Below are 18,409 nucleotides of genomic sequence, written 5' to 3'. Positions count from 1 at the left end.
ATAGACATTACTTTTTCACATGTAACATTATTTCATGTTTAGTTAAACACTCGCCTTCCTGTTATACTGTTATACTATTAGATTCCTGTTATACTAGTAGATTCTGCGTCTACTTGTGCAAGTTCCCCAAAAAGGGGGATACTGGGTGTATTGCAGGATAGGGCAGGAAAGCACTTGTACGTCTTCAAAAACGTAGGACCTTCTGCACACAAAGCAGGTGCTGAGCTACTGAGCAAGGGACCCTTCCAAATAATTCATATACAATCCAGCACAATTCTCGGTATATAAACTTAGCTTTAATAACATAATTATTAATGCTTCCTATTACAGGCACCTTCTCATGAACACTGCAACTATTTTATATGGACTAGTTAGCTTTGTAATGCTTATCAAATCGTTCTGATAGAGCCCTTAATATATTTCCTGGCTTTTTTTGGTGTTTATCCCGAAGATTTTCAAGTGCAATCTTTGCCTGTTGAAAGAAAACCAGAGGAATACATTGTGTTATAGGAATAGATTGCAAAATAGGTATTCACAGTTATTAATATCTGTGAGGAAAAAGCTAAAGGGATCAGAACCAGAGGCAACCCATTTATTCCAGCTATAGAAGCACAATATGTAACTTCTTTCATGCAAATGTCTATGTATAATGAGATGTGTTCCAGCTCTGTTAGCACTGGAGGTACCTTGTCAGGCAGATTCTGGGGCACATAGTGTAGAGTTGCCATATGTTTGGGAAATCCCACACATGTCCTTCTAGGGCCATCTGGGAGGTTTATTTTTCCATTTTAAGGAAATATCCGAGTTTGGGGGGTAAATTTGTGTGTGTGCTGTTTCAGGCTCCTACATGAGTGGCTCTGGTTCTGTTTTGTGTCTGTGGGCAGTTGGGGTGGGGAGGGCAACCGCCCCCCCAAAAAATCTCAACTTTCTGACCAATGGCCCCAAAGAAGCTCAGCTCAACAACTTTTTATGCAATTAACCAAAATTTTCATGAGGAGCAATTAGAATAAGATCTATTATTTGATTATTTTGTATAGTCCACCCTAGTATAATGGGAAGAAGAAATCCCATTGCATGAGCAGATCTATCTTTGTACCACATAGTTTTTTCCGTTTAATTAGTCTCAACAAGTTAAGGAGAGGGGAAATTGAGTGATGGGCATAATGCACAAAAGTATATATAATGAACCCTATATCAGGTCATATAGAATGAGGAAATCAATATGTACAATACAATTTAGAGCTGAAAGAGAGAGAAACCAAGAGGAAAAGAAATATTCTGCTTTAAACTTCCAAGTTTAGAGTTAACTTACTCTTTCAGCCAGCTCTACAGCTGTTATATTTGGATCATATGGGATGGGTTTTGTGGAGAGAATCAGAACTTACAGGGTTAAGAAGTTCTGAGTGACGTCTCACATTCTGAGGCGTGGCTCACAGGGTTCACAGAGGGGAGTGTTTCTCTGTGAGTTCAGTGTTCTTCCGTTCTCCGGCGGTGAGGAAGCAAGATGTCCGCTCGTTCACCCGGTCTGATTTATGTTGTTTTTTCTACACTATTATTAAAGACTGAAAAAGATAAGCTAGAATGCTCGTCTGCAGCCTGATTTGTCACACATGCACTGCATCAGTTTCTACGCTGCGGTAACTCTGCTACAAGTAGCTGACGGTGACCAGAGCAGCGCAGGGAAGTGTGCCGGGCTAAGTACTTCCAAAGGCTACACAATAGCCATAGATTTCGCCATAGGTTTTCCAATAAATGTCCTCAGTTTCACTGGAAACCCTCCGTAAAAGGGAAGGACCATACATCAAGTTTTCTCATACAGCCATTTTGTCAGCCCTGTGTATGAAATGGAAGAAGATTCTGAAGGAAAGCGACACCATATCAAATCTGACATTAGTTGACATTCTCAGTGTTTAGCAATTGCAGTAAATAGGAAGAAAGGAAGAGTTAAATAATATGAGTGCTTGGGAAAAGAGATACAGTGGTACCTCGGGTTACGAGCGCTTCAACTTACTTTTTTTCGGGTTACGAAGGATTGTAACCCAGAAGTAAGTTTTCCAAGCTCTCGGAGGACATTGCCTGGAGGTAAATCCAGACATCGGCAGAGCCTACGGAGCTGTCAGAGGCCTCCGCAAATGCAGGGAACCAAGCCCCGACATCTGCGCTGCCTAGAGTGGCTCCGCGAATGCCGGGAACCAAGCCCCGACATCCATGGCGGTTGCATAGGCTCTGCGACTGAGCTCCAGGAGCTCTCTGAGGCCTCCACGAATGCCGGAAGCCAAGCCAATTGTGATTGTGGAAGAGGACCCTGAGCCCCCTCCAAACAGTGAGTTTGGAAATAAATTTTAATTATTTTCATCTAAAATACTGCCTTATTTATTTTATAGTACAGTACATTGATTATTGCCTTCATTTTATTTATCAATGGTCTCATGAAACAGTAAAATTTGTGTTAAATTGCTATTTTAGGGGGTGTTTTTTCATCATCTGGAACGGATCAATCCACTTTCCATTACTTTCAATGGGAAAGTCTGCTTCAGGTTAAGAATGCTTCAGGTAAAGTACAGACTTCTGGAACCAATTACCGTATTTTTCCTTCTGTAACACGCAGATTTTTTCTCCTAAAAAGGAAGGGGAAATGTCTGTGCGTGTTATGGAGCGAATGTGTGGTCCCTGGAGCCAAATGGTGCAAGGGGAGGCAAAAAAAAAGCAGGCAAAAATCGCGCGTCTCCTAGAAGGGAAAGATGAAAAGAGGAAGTGTCTGCTTTCCTGCATTCTGCCTCAGGGTCTTACTGCCCACCCAGCTCAATTTCCTTGCTGTGTTTGCTCAAACGGAACAAAGAGCAGGGAAAGCCCCTCCCCTCCAGGCAAGCAGAGGGGAAAGCTCCGTGCAGGAGGGAGAGAGAGAGAGAGCGCGCTTGCGAGCTGGCTGGCTTGGGTGGGTAGGTGAGGGAAAACTTTTGCCTTCCTTTCCACCCTCCCGTTATACCCCTGTCCTGCATTCTTAGCCAGCTGCTTCTCTGCACACCCCTCTCGTGCTCCTTGTCCGTTCTGTGTTTTTCCTTCCCTCCCCACTTAAAATGTGGTTAAAAAGCATGGATCCACATGGATCCTCAGGATCTTTGCATTGGGTCAGCCCAAATTCACCATCAGATCACATAGCATGTCCATGGCTACAGCCTGCCCCCCAAAATCATGCACCCACTGTTGCCTGAGGCTGCAATGGTGCAAAAACGTGGTTAAAAAGCATGGATCCACATGGATCCTCAGGTTCTTTGCATTAGGTCACCCCAAATTCACCATCAGATCACATAGCATGTCCATGGCTACAGCCTGCCCCCCCAAAATCACGCACCCACTGTTGCCTGGGGCTGCAATGGTGCAAAAACATGGTTAAAAAGCATGGATCTACATGGATCCTCAGGATCTTTGCATTAGGTCAGCCCAAATTCACCATCAGAGCACATAGCATGTCCATGGCTACAGCCTGCCCCCAAAAAATCACGCACCCACTGTTGCCTGGGGCTGCAATGGTGCAAAAACTTGGTTACAAAGCATGGATCCACAGGGATTCTCAGGATTTTTGCATTGGGTCACCCCAAATTCACCATCAGAGCACATAGCATGTCCATGGCTACAGCCTGCTCCCCCAAAATCACGCACCCACTGTTGCCTGGGGCTGCAATGGTGCAAAAACGTGGTTACAAAGCATGGATCCACAGGGATTCTCAGGATTTTTGCATTGGGTCACCCCTAATTCATCATCAGAGCACATGTCTGTGGCCACAGCATGAAGCACAAAAATGATACATCCACTGTTTCATTCAGAATGTTTTTTCCCTTGTTTTCCTCCTCTAAAAACGATGTGCGTGTTATGGTCAGGTGCGTGTTATAGAGCGAAAAATACGGTAAGTACTTAACCTGAGGTACCACTGTACAAGATATTCAATCAGCTCTTCTCAGCTCTTTGCAATCAGTCATAAGTTGTGTACAATAGACTACAGAATATGGTATGTTTCCTCCATGTTAGGGTTGCTCCCACATTTATCGATTATAGCTTTCTGTTAAATCTACTAGAAAACTAAGCAAGGGCATGTTCACTCAGTACTGAGGCAGGCAGCACAGCTTTTGCAGATAGGTGGACATGGAATAAAATCTATTAAGTAAAGGTAAAGGGACCCCTGACCATTAGGTCCAGTCGTAACCGACTCTGGGATTGCGGCTCTCATCTCGCTTTATTGGCCGAGGGAGCCGGCATTTGTCCGCAGACAGCTTCCAGGACAAGTGGCCAGCATGACTAAGCCACTTCTGGCGAACCAGAGCAGTGCACGGAAACGCAGTTTACCTTCCCGCTGCAGCGGTACCTATTTATCTACTTGTACTTTGACGTGCTTTCGAATTGCTAAGTTGGCAGGAGCAGGGACCAAGCAACGGGAGCTCACCCCATCACGGGGATTCGAACTACCGACCTTCTGATTGGCAAGTTCTAGGCTCCGTCAGCTGTGGTTTAACCCACAGCGCCACCCATGTCCCTATAAAATCTATTCGTGAGTAGTAAATAGATATTCTTTTTAAAAGATCATTCTATAGTATTAAAATGTATATTGCCTGAGATCTCTTGATTAACCAAGGTATTTAACTTACTTGTCTTTCCAATGGTCCTGTATGCTTCACAACTGTTTTGTGTAAAAATAGGGATGATGGGCTAAAAAAAAAAAAAGATTAAACAAACATGAAAAGAAAGGTGAGGAGTGGATAATTATTTTGTCCAAACCATCCTGCCTTTATTTTTGTTATGGATGATGAAGAATGCTTCACATCTGAGATTATGAGTTGCTTCTCATTATAATGTAATTGGCTTTAAAATTCCTTACACATTTATTGAAATATCTCAGATGAAGAAATTCAGAAGCTGTCCTCCAGATTTTCAGGAATTAAAGGGGGAAAAAGAATTTCCTGGTTTGCCCTGAGGGGGAAAGGAAGCCAGGTTCAGCCAACCGGCCGGTGCTTTTTGGAGTTTGGGGGCAGCTCGTAGGCAATGAGCACCCGAAAAAGGTCTTGGGGATGACCAGGACTCTGAGGGTTCCTGTGGAGGTCAAAAGCGAGTTCCCAACGGGTCTGAGGTTCCATTTGGTGCTGGCCTAACCCGGCTGTCAAGCTGCGATCTCTGGGCTCCAGATAATAAAACCAAGGAAAAAGGGATTTATTACCCTGGTCAACAACAAATTTGTTGTCTGCGTTTTTCAGTTGATTTAGGACAAATCTGATACGGTGAATCCAAAAATCACATTGGTTTTGCTCAATCAGGTCAAGTTTTTGATTAGTAGATTTCCCAGAAAATAAAACCAAGGAAAAGGGGATTTATTATTCAAGTGTCTTTAGCATTTGGATTAATTTGGAAAACTTCCAGGAGAACAAAAGGGGAGTCTTCTCTGGAATTGGTGACTATCCTGCATGGGAACCAGATGGCTGAAGCATTGAAGGAAACAAAGAAAATCTGCCATCGGAAATAAAAGGAAGGGGACAGGGGGATAAGAACTTTGAAAACTTTCTTTTTCAAGAAAAAGCATTCAAACTTTTATACTCCTCCCCCCTGGATTCAACTGGCGGCAGCTATAGCCTCTCAGGAACTATTGGCAGACAATTTGGCTTCAATTGAATTGAGGCAAAAAGAGATGCTTTTATGATTTAGATCTATTGCTCAGCAATCGGGTGAAGCAATAAGGGATAAAATAATTGAGGCACTTGTAAATCTTCTTGAGATTCAAAAGCAGGAGGTACATCAAGCTATTGATCATGCTTTCAGGATTAAATCCCTGTATGCTAAGAAGAAAACATTTCCAGGAGATTGTTTGGTCTTTTTTTATTCTAGAAATATCAAAGACTGAGTGCTCCAGACATATTATGAGAAGGATCTTGAAATAGATGATGACTGGCAGCATTAAGATAAATACTGTAGTGTAATATGTTTTGATGGATTCAATAATGGAATACTGAATAGTATAGTCTTTGTAAAGTATGCAGGGATTTATGATAAGTAAAATGAACTATCAAAGGAGAAGAAAGGAAGTCATTGATATCTTAAGGATGTAAAATGAGTATTTTAAACATTAAAACAAATTTTTAAAATAGAACTATATATAAAAAAGAAAGATAAAAGGAAAATGCTTGTTTTCTTTTTAAATGTCACCAATTTCAGTAGGTTTGTTTTAAAGCAGGGGTGGGGAGAGCTGTGGCACTCCAGATATCATTTGACCCCCAAACAGGATATTTGCCATCCTCAGCTTTTTTGGATGCTGGATCAAGGATGTCAACACATTACGTCTTATCTAGGATAATCGTGAAGGCAATGCAAATTGCACAAAGATCACTCACCACTTTCGCCTCCAAAGCTGCCTGAGCAAAACCTGTGCGTTTCTCCCACATTATGCAGTAATCATGACTATACAGTGCTTCTCTAGCTCCACCAGGTGCAATGCCCAGTAAATGGCCTTTCTTCATTATTTCCACAATTTCAGCTTTCTTGTAAGATTTCAACCCGAGCACATAATAAAACATCTGCAGCCCTGAAAAAAATAAGCTCCAAATAGAAGAATGCTGTTTTTTCTGAAACTTATTTAGGAAATACTGTGGATACAATACAAATGTCATTATTCCAAAGATATTGCACTAATATGGATCACAAGTATAGCTCTCTGCCATCCATTTCAACTATGATTTCATGGATGGGGAATTTCAATCCCTTTAGGGTGCAGACTTGGTGCGAAAGTACCTTCATCTGCACTAACTAAACTATTTCACCTGTTGCTGCTATTTTATTTATCAATTGTTTTTACCTGCTTTCCTGATATATAGTTTTATATTTTAAAGCATTTTTTCATAGCTTATAGCATTGTTTTATGTCATATTTTACATGTTTTAAGTAAAAAAGCATGATTTAAATTTAACTAATTTACCTGGTATCCAATACACGACATGATGCATTAATGAAAAGCACCCTCTTCCCGTCTCTAAAAAATATCTAGCCACAAATAAGACATAGCTGAGAGGAGCAACTCCATGATGATAAATAATAATCCCTGGTCCTTTAGGGAGATTTTCCATGCCAGTAATTTCATAGCCTGAATATAATACGAAATGCAACAAAGAAATATCGCAACCATTACTGGAGGAAATCAGTGTGGTTCAGGGGAAAAAAAAAAGAAATTTAAGATCAGGTTAAAAGCTCTGTTATATGCTTTTGAATTATGGAGTTGGAGGAGACTCTTGAGAGTCCCATGGACTGCAAGAATATCAAACCTATCCATTCTTACGGAAATCTGCCCTGAGTGCTCACTGGAAGGACAGATCCTGAAGCTGAGGCTCCAATACTTTGGCTAACTCATGAGAAGAGAAGACTCCCTGGAAAGGACCCTGATGTTGGGAAAGATTGAGGACACAAGGAGAAGGGGATGACAGAGGACGAGATGGTTGGACAGTGTTCTCGAAGCTACCAGCATGAGTCTGACTCAACCGTGGGAGGTGGTGGAAGACAGGAGTGCCTGGCATGCTCTGGTCCATGGGGTCACAAAGAGTCGGACATGACTAAATGACTAAACATCAATGACAATATGCTCCAGCATTCTGGATGCTAGGTTGTCATCCACATGGATCAAGACTTTCTCTGTGGTGGTCCTTTAATGAATGAATGAAGGGATTTCTCCTCTCGTGGAATGTTCCTTCCTTGCTTCCTTTTGAGCACAGGTGGAAACATTTTTGCCCAGTCTTTGAGTGAGCTAAAACTGTGTTTTGTTGTTTTAGTCTGCTTTAAGCTTTTATATGGGGTTTAGCCCTTGGGATGGTTTAATATGTTGTTTCAACACTTACAGTAACATGAGACCTGTGGGAAGCATTGAGAACATATAAAGAGTCCTATGGATCAGGCCAAAGGCCTCTGTATTAGACCATCCTGTTTCCCACAGTGTCCATCTAAATTAGTAGCCATCACCACATCCTGTGCTGGCAAATTCCATAGTTTGTGTACATACAGTGGTACCTCAGTTTACGGATGCTTCAGGGTACAGACTCTGCTGACCCAGAAATAGTACCTCAGATTAACAACTTTGTATCAGGATGAGAACAGAAATTTGAGGCAGCCTATGGCAGGAGTGCATTCGAGTCCAAAGATCACAGTTTGACAGCCGGGTAAGCCTGGCAACAAATGGAACTGCAAAGCTGTTGGGAACTCACTCTTGACCTCCATAGCAACTACAGTGGTACATCAGGTTAAGAGCTTAATTCATTCTGGAGGACCGTTCTTAACCTGAAACTGTTCTTAACCTGAGGTACCACTTTAGCTAATGGGGCCTCCTGCTGCCGCCACACCGCCATGGTGCGATTTCTGTTCTCATCCTGTAGCAAAGTTCTGTAACCTGAAGCATCTGTAACCCGAGGTACCACTGTAGATAGTTGCTAATTGTGTCTCTGTGAGGGGTAAACAACATTCTCCAGGTTTCTTTAGGGGAAGAAGCGTACTTAAAATGTGGTTTAAATGTATGGTGTTTATGCAGCCACCAGCTGACCCTTTCTTTTGTAATCTGTCTTATTTATTTATTTTATCATTTATTGAATTTATATACCACCCTATACCTGGAGGCCTCAGGGCGGTTCACAGAACCGCCTTAGTTTCATACTTCATAAAATGCTTTGTTTTTCTTATTACATAAATAAATAGCCATGCCTTTATTTGATCCTTATGTAGCCAACCCAAACTTGTAGCTGTTGTGACTGAGGGGGGTTCAGAGGTCCAGTCCTGATTCACTGTGGCAACTATTGTACCAGTGCTTCAAGCCTGAAATTCTGATCCTCAGTCCTATGAAATTATAGTGACTCATAAGAAAGAATTATCGCTATGAAAGAAACTTTCACTCACCATGCCATATCTTTCCATGTATATCTATAATATTAGCAAAAAATGTCCTTGGCTTTTTCCAAATTTTGCTATCAGGACCAGTTTCTTATTCAACTTCTTGTAAACATATAGCCCAAATGAGCAAGCACAGCCGGCCAAATATATATCTATCATTAATGAAGAAAGCAAAATCAGAAGCTTACGAAACCACCAAGGGTGAACCACTGAGCTCAGGTATTCCTCTAAATAAGGAAAACTAATCAGGTTTTGCATCATTTGAGTAAACCAGCTCATTGCTTCCTGATCTGAAGCACCAAGTGTATGCCAATGAAATAACTATATGAAGTGAAATTTTCTTCAGTTGTGATGCTATTTCCCCCACTGTTTACCTGGAAAACAGAAAATGCAGTACATTGATTTGATCTGTATGGTTTGATCAGTATTGTTTCAAATAGAATGAGAGACTTTGATGAGATTCCTGCATTGCAGGGGGTTGACCAGATCAGTGTTTTTCAACCTTTTTTGGGCAAAGGCACACTTGTTTCATGAAAAAAATCTCGAGGCACACCACCATTAGAAAATGTTAAAAAAATTAACTCTGTGCCTATATTGACTATATATAAAGTAATTCTCTTGGATAGGAATCAAATAAACACAAAGAAAGTATTTTATAATTACTTTATTATGAAATAGTAAGTAAACAGAAATATGAAAAATTATAAAATACTTTATTCAGTGCGCAACCTGGGCCTTTTTGGCTGAACACAAAGCTGATATTCTGGCTGGAATCGAAGAAAGACACACACGTAGCTCTTCGTCAACAGCTCTCAGTCTCTCTCTGTATTTAGTTTTTATAGCAATCATGCTTGAAAAGCTCAACTCACAGAGATATGTAGTGGAAAATGGGAGCAATGTCAAAATAGCTTTGTTTGCCAGAAGGGGGAACTCCTTGGCAGTATCCAACCAAAAACTGTCCAAAGATAGATCAGCAAATCTTAGCTTGAAACCATGATTTTGTCTCAGTTCAGTTAGTTCCTCCTGCTCCTGTAAAGTCATGTCCTTTCCACCAACTGATGCTGAGCTATAAGGGTCCCTAACCCAGTCAAGGCATTCAGTGGAGACTGAAGAGAAATAAAATGACAACTTCTCCTCGAGAGTTTTTAAATGTTTAACTATTATCTCACACAGTGCAGCAGTGTGAACACCTTGCCATTGCTTGGTGAGTGTGAACATTTCAAGATTGCCACTTTCCACGTGTTGATGCCAGAGTTGCACCTTTGAACGGAATCCATTTATTTTATCTGTACTTGTAAGCAGGTTTTCATTTCGGCCTTGCATTTGTGTGTTCAGTTCATTCAGATGATGAAATATATCTGCCAGGTATGCCAGCCTTGCACACCACTCATCACTTGCAAGCAGTTTTGTGTAATCTGTCCTCTCATTTGTCAGAAACACTTTAAGTTCCTCCTGCAGCTCATACACACGAACCAAGACCTTGCCACGCGACAACCACCGGACCGCCGTATGAAACAGCAAGGTTTTATGCTTCGCTCCCATCTCCTCACACAAAGCTGCAAATATGCGACTTTTCACGGGTCGTGACTTTACAAAGTTTACCATGCGCACAACATCATCCAACACATGAACTAGGTCTGCTGGTAAAGTCTTGGCTACGAGGGCCTCACGGTGTAAAAAACAATGCGTAACAATCACATCTGGATTTCTTTCCTTCACTCTGCTTACAAAGCCTTTGGTGTGCCCGACCATGGCTGCAGCTCCATCAGTGCAGACACTTGTGCAGTTTTCCCGCTTAAGTCCTCCTTGTTCAAGGTATTCTGCTGTGACCCGAAAAAATTCTTCTCCTGTTGTTTTTTCTGGCAATGCCTTGCAAAAAAAGAAGTTTTCTCTAATTGCATCACCATCAACAAAACACACATTGGCCAAGAGTTGAGCATGTCCACTGATATCAGTAGACTCGTCAAGTTGTAATGCAAATTTCTCACTGATATGGATCTTTTCCAAAACCACACTTTCAATGTCTGCAAACATGTCATTAATACGTCTGGAAATTGTGTTGTCTGAGAGAGGGACTTTGGCTATTTCCTTAGCTGCTTGAGGTCCGAGCATCTCCTCTACAATAGCTTTGCAGGCGGGAAGTATTAATGTCTCTGCCACAGTGTGCGACTTTTTTTGACTTGGCTATAAGTTCAGCAACTTGATAGCTAGCTTTAAGAGCTCTTTCATTTGTAGGGTTTGAAACAAAACCAGCAATTTTGGCAATACATTCATTTTAATAACTGCAATTCTTCCCAGTAAGGAAAGCTTTAGATTTGTCCACATTTCAAGATCTTTTTTCACTTCAGACCAACACTTTTCATAATTGTCTTTAAATAAGTTAGCATTTTTCGAGGTCATATTCACCCCTAGGTATTTTACTTTTTTCGTTACTATTAGACCTGTTTCTCCCTGAAACATTTCCTTCTCTGTTGGTGTCAAGTTTTTTCCAAAACCGTAGTTTTTAATTTATTAAGTTTAAACCCTGCCACCTGACCAAATTCTTGTATTATTTCCAAAGCTCTTCTAGTACTAGGGATTGGCTCCTGTAGTGTCAAAACTAGGTCATCTGCATAAGCTTTCAATTTGTAATGTTTGGCTCCGACCTGTATACCCTGAATCTGTTGGTCCCTTCTAATCATGTTCAGCAAGACCTCCAGGACTGAAATAAAAAGCAAAGGGGAAATTGGGCAGCCTTGTCGTGTCCCTTTCTCTATCCTAACTTCTTCTGTAACCGCATTGTTCACTATCAGTTTTCCCTTTTGTTCTGAGTAAATCGCCCCTATACCGTTTCCAAACCTTTCTCCCACCCCCATCCCTTGCAGGTTTTTCTTCATAAAACTCCAAGAAATGTTGTCAAAGGCTTTCTCTGCATCAATGAATATCAGTACTGCTTTTGTGTTAATGTCAACTTGTAATTTTTCCAAAATGTCAATTAAGTTCCTTGTGTTATTTGACATATATCTGCCTGGGAGAAAGCCGGCTTGGTCTTTATGTATAATTCCTGCTAGGACTTTTTTTAATCTTTTAGCTAAAATGTCAGCAAAAATTTTGTAATCCACATTAAGTAGGGATATGGGGCGATAGTTCTTAAGTTGTGTCTTTTCTGACTCATTTTTCGGTATAAGCGTGATATAAGCATCTTTCCACGACTCCAGCGCTCTCTTCCCCTCCATAATTTCATTGCAGACCTCCATTAATGGTTGAATTAAATAGTCCTTCATTACTTTGTAATATTTGGAGGAAAGCCCATCTGGGCCTGGAGACTTGCCAAGCTGCAAATTCTTAATGGCACCTTCAACCTCCTGTTCAGAAATCCTACAAATAATTGACAAGATGGACTGTTTCAAGAAGTGGCAAAAAGAAATTTCTAGATTTGTCTGGCAGGGCAAAAAGCCCAGAATGAAATATAAAATTCTTACTGATGCAAAGGATAGAGGGGGATTTGCCCTGCCGGACTTTAAACTATATTATGAGGTGGCAGCCTTTTGCTGGTTGAAGGAATGGCTACTTCTTGAGAATACAGACATTCTTGATTTGGAAGGACATGATAATGTTTTTGGATGGCATGCATACTTGTGGTACGGTAAGGACAAAGCACATAAGGCGTTTAAAAACCATATTGTCAGGAAAGCATTGTTTAATGTCTGGGTCAGATATAAAGATTTCTTGGAGAATAAAACCCCAAGGTGGCTTTCACCAATGGAAGCTAAGGCCTTGAAAAAACTTAACATGAGATCGAACTGGCCAAAATATTGGGAAATTTTGGAACAGGATGGGGACAAACTAAAATTGCAGAGTTATGAGAAACTTAAAGATAAGGTGCAGGATTGGTTACACTATTTTCAAGTAAGAGAGGCCTATAACTTGGACAGGAAAATTGGCTTCTAGGTGGAAAAATGAAGTTGGAAACAGAATTGTTAGAACCCAGTGCTAAGATATTGTCGAGAATGTATAACCTGCTGTTGAAATGGAATACTGAGGATGAAACGGTTAAATCTGCTACGATAAAATGGGCACAAGATATTGGTCATAACATCATGTTTGCTGACTGGGAACGGTTATGGACCACCGGTATGAAATTTACGGCATGTAATGCCTTAAGAGAAAATATTATGAAAATGATTTATAGGTGGTACATGACCCCAGTCAAGCTAGCAAAAATTTACCACTTGCCCGATAATAAATGTTGGAAATGTAAAGAAACGGAAGGAACATTCTTTCACCTTTGGTGGGCCTGCCCAAGGATCAAGGCTTTCTGGGAAATGATTTATAATGAACTGAAAAAAGTATTTAGGTATACTTTCCTGAAGAAACCAGAGGCCTTTCTCCTGGGCATGGTCGGCCAATTGGTGCCAAAGAAGGATAGAACCTTTTTTATGTATGCCACAGCAGCAGCAAGAATACTCATCGCAAAGCACTGGAAGACACAAGACTTACCCACCTTGGAAGAATGGCAGATGCAAGTTATAGACTATATGGAATTGGCAGAAATGACTGGCAGAATCCGAGATCAAGGAGAAGAGCAGGTGGAAGAGGACTGGAAGAAGTTTAAAGTCTATCTACAAAAACATTGTAAAATTTATGAATGTTAAGGGCATTGTAAATGAAATGAAGGGGTTCCAGTGATTAAGATAAATAAGAGTATAAAGGGAAGGACAAAAAATGAATTTGAATAATATGATAATTGCTGAAACAATTTTAAAATGGAATACATGAAAGGAAAGCGGGTGGAAGCAAGGAAAATAAGATTTGGAAGGTTATTAATTTGAAACAGAGTGGGTTTTTTTTTTAAATCTTGAATATGTTTTTTTTGTTTTTGTTTTTTGTCTTTTTGTTGGTATTTTTTGTTGTATGTGTTTGTTGGTTTTTTGTGATTTTATTGTTGTTAATTTTGTGAAATTTAATAAAATATCATTTAAAAAAAAATTAAGAGCTCTTTCATTTACCTTTGTGGTTTGTCTCATGAAAGTTGCCTGTTTCTCCGTGTTTTCACGCAGGCGAACAAAATAGTCCGCATTCTTGTTTTGAAGCGAAGGGTGTTTCGTTTGGAGATGGCATTTAAGTTTGCTTGGAACCATAGCACTGTTAGCTAGCTTTTCACCACGCATAGTGGAGTTGGTTTGTTTGTATCTCCGGTGAAAGTAAATCCAAATGAAATACAGCTTTCGCTATATTGCCTTGTGCCAGAGAATTTGCTTGAGCTAACCATCTTTGCTTTCTTTTCATCCCCACTCATACTTGGGCTCTCATCTGGCTCCAAATTTTGTTCAGAGGCCAGTTCTTTTCTTTTCAAAAACTTGTCCATCACTGCAGTATCTCACTGTCACTCAGTACTTAATGCGCTTGACACCGGAGCTATTTATAGTCCTTAACATCAGTGGTGGGATTCAAAAATTTTAGTAACCAGTTCCGACATTCAAGCATGGTTTAATATTTTTTTCTTTAATGGCAAACAAAAACGTTGCGGACCGTTCTCTGCTCAGCGGGGATCGATCCAGATGACCTCCTCACCTCACGCTGCACCTGCGGCCTGGTCTGGATCCGGCCTCTCTGCAGTGCCGACTCCCGCTGAGTCCTGGTCTCTGTGCTCGGGCGGGAAGGAAGTCGGAAGATGATGTCCTACTGTGATAGGTCCAGGCTGGAGTCTGGACCAATCACAGCCCAGGCATCAGAAAAGGGGAGGGTGTTCCCCTGAGGAGCGTCAATCAGCGCCCCTGCTGGCCGAGGGTGGGGTGAAACCACCCCCATACCCAGGACACAGTCCAGCGCCCGCCTAGTGGGCAAAAATTCGACATTAAAAAAAAATCTATCAAATTATTCTATTTTTCCCATGGCACACCAGGCAACATCTCGTGGCACACTAGTGTGCCGCAGAACAGTGGTTGAAAAACACTGGACTAGATGACCCTCGGAATCCTTCCAAATCTACACTTTATGATTATCTGAACAAAAACTTTTACTTACATTCCTGGTAAGCCTAAATTGCCTTTAATTCAGTCACCTCTCTCTGGAAGCAGCAGAAGTCTTGTCTGGTGCACTTTTTCGTAGGCCAATTTCCACCCCTATGGAGACATGTCCCTTTATGTCGCTGTTTAAAGAGACTCTGATGGGTGTGCCATCCGAATGAGGAAATGAAGAATTGTGAAAAAGAGGGAGTGCTTAGAGTGCCTGCTACTTGGAAGTTGTGGCCATTTGTAATAAATATAACTGATGAGATCACTTCTACAATAGCAGTCATATTGCACAATAACATATTGGGTCACAGAAAACCAGTTATTGATTAAGGAGGAAAGGTAGGAATTGTGACAAGATATGCATGTAAAAGGATCATCATGCAATACGTAAACCTTAATAACATGTCATGTTTACAATATTGAACCTTAGCACTGTAAAAGCTCTTCCATTGGACCTGCCATTTAATTCTACAGCAGCATGCATATGTGGATTTCATTAAGACCTACTAGGTTTGAATACTGAATCTCAAGTAATCATCCTCAGTAATCAATCCTACTCTAATAAACTTGACCAGCTACTTGTGCTCTAGGCATTGTCTAAGATCTCCAATACAATCTGTTTGATTGACTGGTTAAATTCTGCCATGCTGATTTTTCTGCAGGCAGCTCATCAAAAAGCTTCTTCACTCGTTGCTCTTGCAGTATGCTTTGCTTTCTCAGGAGCTCCAGAAATTCCAGGTTGACATGCTTTGACATCAAAGGGTCTCCGGCTTTCGGTACATGTTCAATATTGTCAGTTGGGGGTCCAACATGCATTTGTCAGTTATGTCACAGCAATACTGTAATCACATAGACATATGGTGGTCTTAACGTTTATTTCTCAAAAAAACATGAAAGTGATATGAAAGTAGCCAAGACAAATGTGCCACAGAAGCCCACCAACCCTTGCAAAAGCCGAATGGGTAAAGGTTCTTTTGGCATGTGGGTGGAGGAAATAAAAAGGCACCTGTTAGGATGGATAGTGCAGAAGGCAGCAATGCCAACAAGAAGAAAACCCAGAGCCACTGATTGTATTTATGCCCCCAGTCATCGTCTATGCTGAGTACTACAATGGCAACAGGAATTGAGGAGGAAAAAACTGCCAGGCAGTGACATCCCCATGTCATAAGTGTGAAGGCAGACAGGAAGGCCCTGGCACAGGGCAGATTGCTGTTTTATCAGTTTTAATTGCACAGCCTGAATTTGGCTCATCAACCCTTATGCCGCAGCTCCCACTGGCCAAATGGACCCTTTCTCCACAGTCTATCTCAACACCTGAATGTTTTAGAACGAATGGCTTTGGACAGGGAAGCAACTAAGAAAATGAGAGATTGCAAAGGACTAGAAGGATCAATTCTCTTTTATCTTTATATCATTTTGCTGTTCCTTCCTTTCCTTGGTACAGCCTATTCAGGAGAAGCTATCTGCTTCTCCAATATGGAGGTAAGATGGTAGTGAAGGCAGCAGAAAGAATATGGGAAATAACGGCTTCAAAATTTTACAACTGGGATAAATCATTAAAACTGGGATAAATATTCAGATATATGATTGAGGGAAGGGGTTTTTTTCTTTGTAATCCAATAACTGAGGGTTTTGTGGGGGAACGAACCAGTGTATTGCATGACTTCTACTTATCTGGAGGTAGAGGGAGAGTGGGGAAGATAATGGCAAGGTGGGTGTGATTAAAACACATCAATGGAGCCACTCCACTGATCCTGCTTGTTTGTTTATACCATGCTGACCAACTTGCCTTTCCCCCTCTACCTCCTGTTAAGCAGCAGCAGGTGAGCAGCAGTGCCCCTTCACACTCTGAAACTGCTATAACCCATCATGGTGCAATGCAGGGGCATGTAAGAAAATGTCTCCTGCAGTTGCTATGCCTCCTTAATTGCTAGGTACACCCACACCTCCAACTATGTTGGCGTGGTTTTGAAATGGGCTGGAACACCCCATTAAGGTGTTATCCACCCTGCATTGTTGAAACTCTCACTATGTGAGCAGTGAGAACTTCAATCAATGATGCTATCAGGATGACAAGAATGGAGCCACTTCTGAATGAATACCACACAAAAATTGCAACAAGTACGATTGATTTCCCATGACTGCTTAATTGGATATTTTGTGTAGATATTTCTGCAGCTTCCATTATTCTAGCATCATTATTTTAGTAAAAAGAACTAGTCACTTTCAGGAATTTTGTCAAAAAGCAGGATATGAATCTAAATAAATTAAATAAACCATTTAAAGGTTAAGAAGCATACTCTGACCAAATTTTTACTGTATTTTGTGCTCCATAAGATGTACCTAACCATAAGAGGGACCTAGTTTATAGAGGAGGAAAAAAAGTAGAAAAATATTATGCACAGAGCGTGTAAGCGGATCTCGATTTTCTTGATTTAAAGCAAGCAAAGCAAGAGCTGCTTACACGGCTTGTGTCCCGCTTTGCGCACTCTCACTGTGCTTGCTCATCCCTTCAGCGGCATCCCTCAGCTCGCGACTGCAGCCTCAGCCGAGGGATCCCTCTGGCGTCCAGTGCTTTCGCGACATCAAACGTGCAGACATTTCCCCTTACTTTTTAGGAGTAAAAAAGTGCTTGTTATGGAGCGAAAAATATGGTATTTCCATGGCACAATCTATGTCCATGGCACCATGCAAATGACCATAATACTGTGAGGCATCATCAAGAATATGTACCTCCCAGCTCTATAGTTACACACCCAGTGATTTTCAGATCTAAAGCTTGGCCTTTGTTCACAGGGCCATTCATCATCTTCAGAAACAAATGCCCAACAAATTCTTGAATCCTGATCAGCCTACTCTGCTATTCATAACTGAGACTATGGAAGAAAGAAATCAGCTAAGATGGGAACTTGAGTCTTTCAGGAGCTAAAAGATAAAGGAGATAGTGTGTGTGTGTGTGTGTCTGTGTGTGTGTGTGTCTGTGTGTGTAAAAGCCTGGTTGCTGCAGTAACTCTGGGCAGCTTAGAACATAAAACACACAGCAACACATCATCAGTTAAAAACTTTCTGATGCAGGGTTGCCTTCAGATGTCTTCAGAAAGTTGTGTAGTTGTTTATCTATTTGACATCTGATAAGAGGGTGTTCAACGGGGGGGGGGGGGGGCGGTGCTAATGTGGGGCGGGCACCAGATCCAGATTCATAGGTGAATTGGCTGTTTTCAGTAGATCAGTCACTTTTTTCACCAATTCCAGCTGTGTTTTTGTTTTCTCTACTTTTCTTGCTATAGGTTTAAATGATTTGCATTATAGGGCTTAAATCTTGGAGCCCCCTTTTATAAACAAAAAAGAAGTACCACTGTTTTAATACACGTAATTTATAGACATTACTCTTTCACATGTAATATTATTTCATGTTTAGTTAAACACTCGCCTTCCTGTTATACTCTTCCATTCTGCCTCTACTAGTGCAAGTTCCCCAAAAAGGGGAATTCTGGGTATATTGCAGGATAGG

The 18,409-nt window shown here is 41.2% G+C and overlaps 1 long non-coding RNA gene and 1 pseudogene across 2 annotated transcripts in view; one reads left to right on the top strand and one right to left on the bottom strand.

Annotated features, from left to right (window-relative positions):
- LOC310848707 overlaps nt 1-18,409 on the top strand; it is a 178,061-nt gene that overhangs the window by 8,095 nt on the left and 151,557 nt on the right. The gene's annotated exons all lie outside the window — the stretch shown is intronic.
- Nucleotides 111-15,418, bottom strand: LOC310848703 (DGAT1/2-independent enzyme synthesizing storage lipids-like; annotated as a pseudogene). The gene is made up of 8 exons (XR_014568708.1): nt 14,909-15,418; nt 8,909-9,276; nt 6,954-7,118; nt 6,373-6,563; nt 4,642-4,702; nt 1,718-1,833; nt 1,313-1,354; nt 111-472 (listed from the first exon to the last, which is right to left on the bottom strand). The product of XR_014568708.1 is annotated as a DGAT1/2-independent enzyme synthesizing storage lipids-like (transcript).

Source organism: Podarcis gaigeae, assembly GCF_964106915.1.
Source record: "Podarcis gaigeae genome assembly, chromosome: 7".
NCBI lineage: Eukaryota > Metazoa > Chordata > Lepidosauria > Squamata > Lacertidae > Podarcis > Podarcis gaigeae.
The sequence above is the reverse complement of the archived record's forward strand: the minus strand, read 5'-3'. Positions and strand labels throughout refer to the sequence as shown.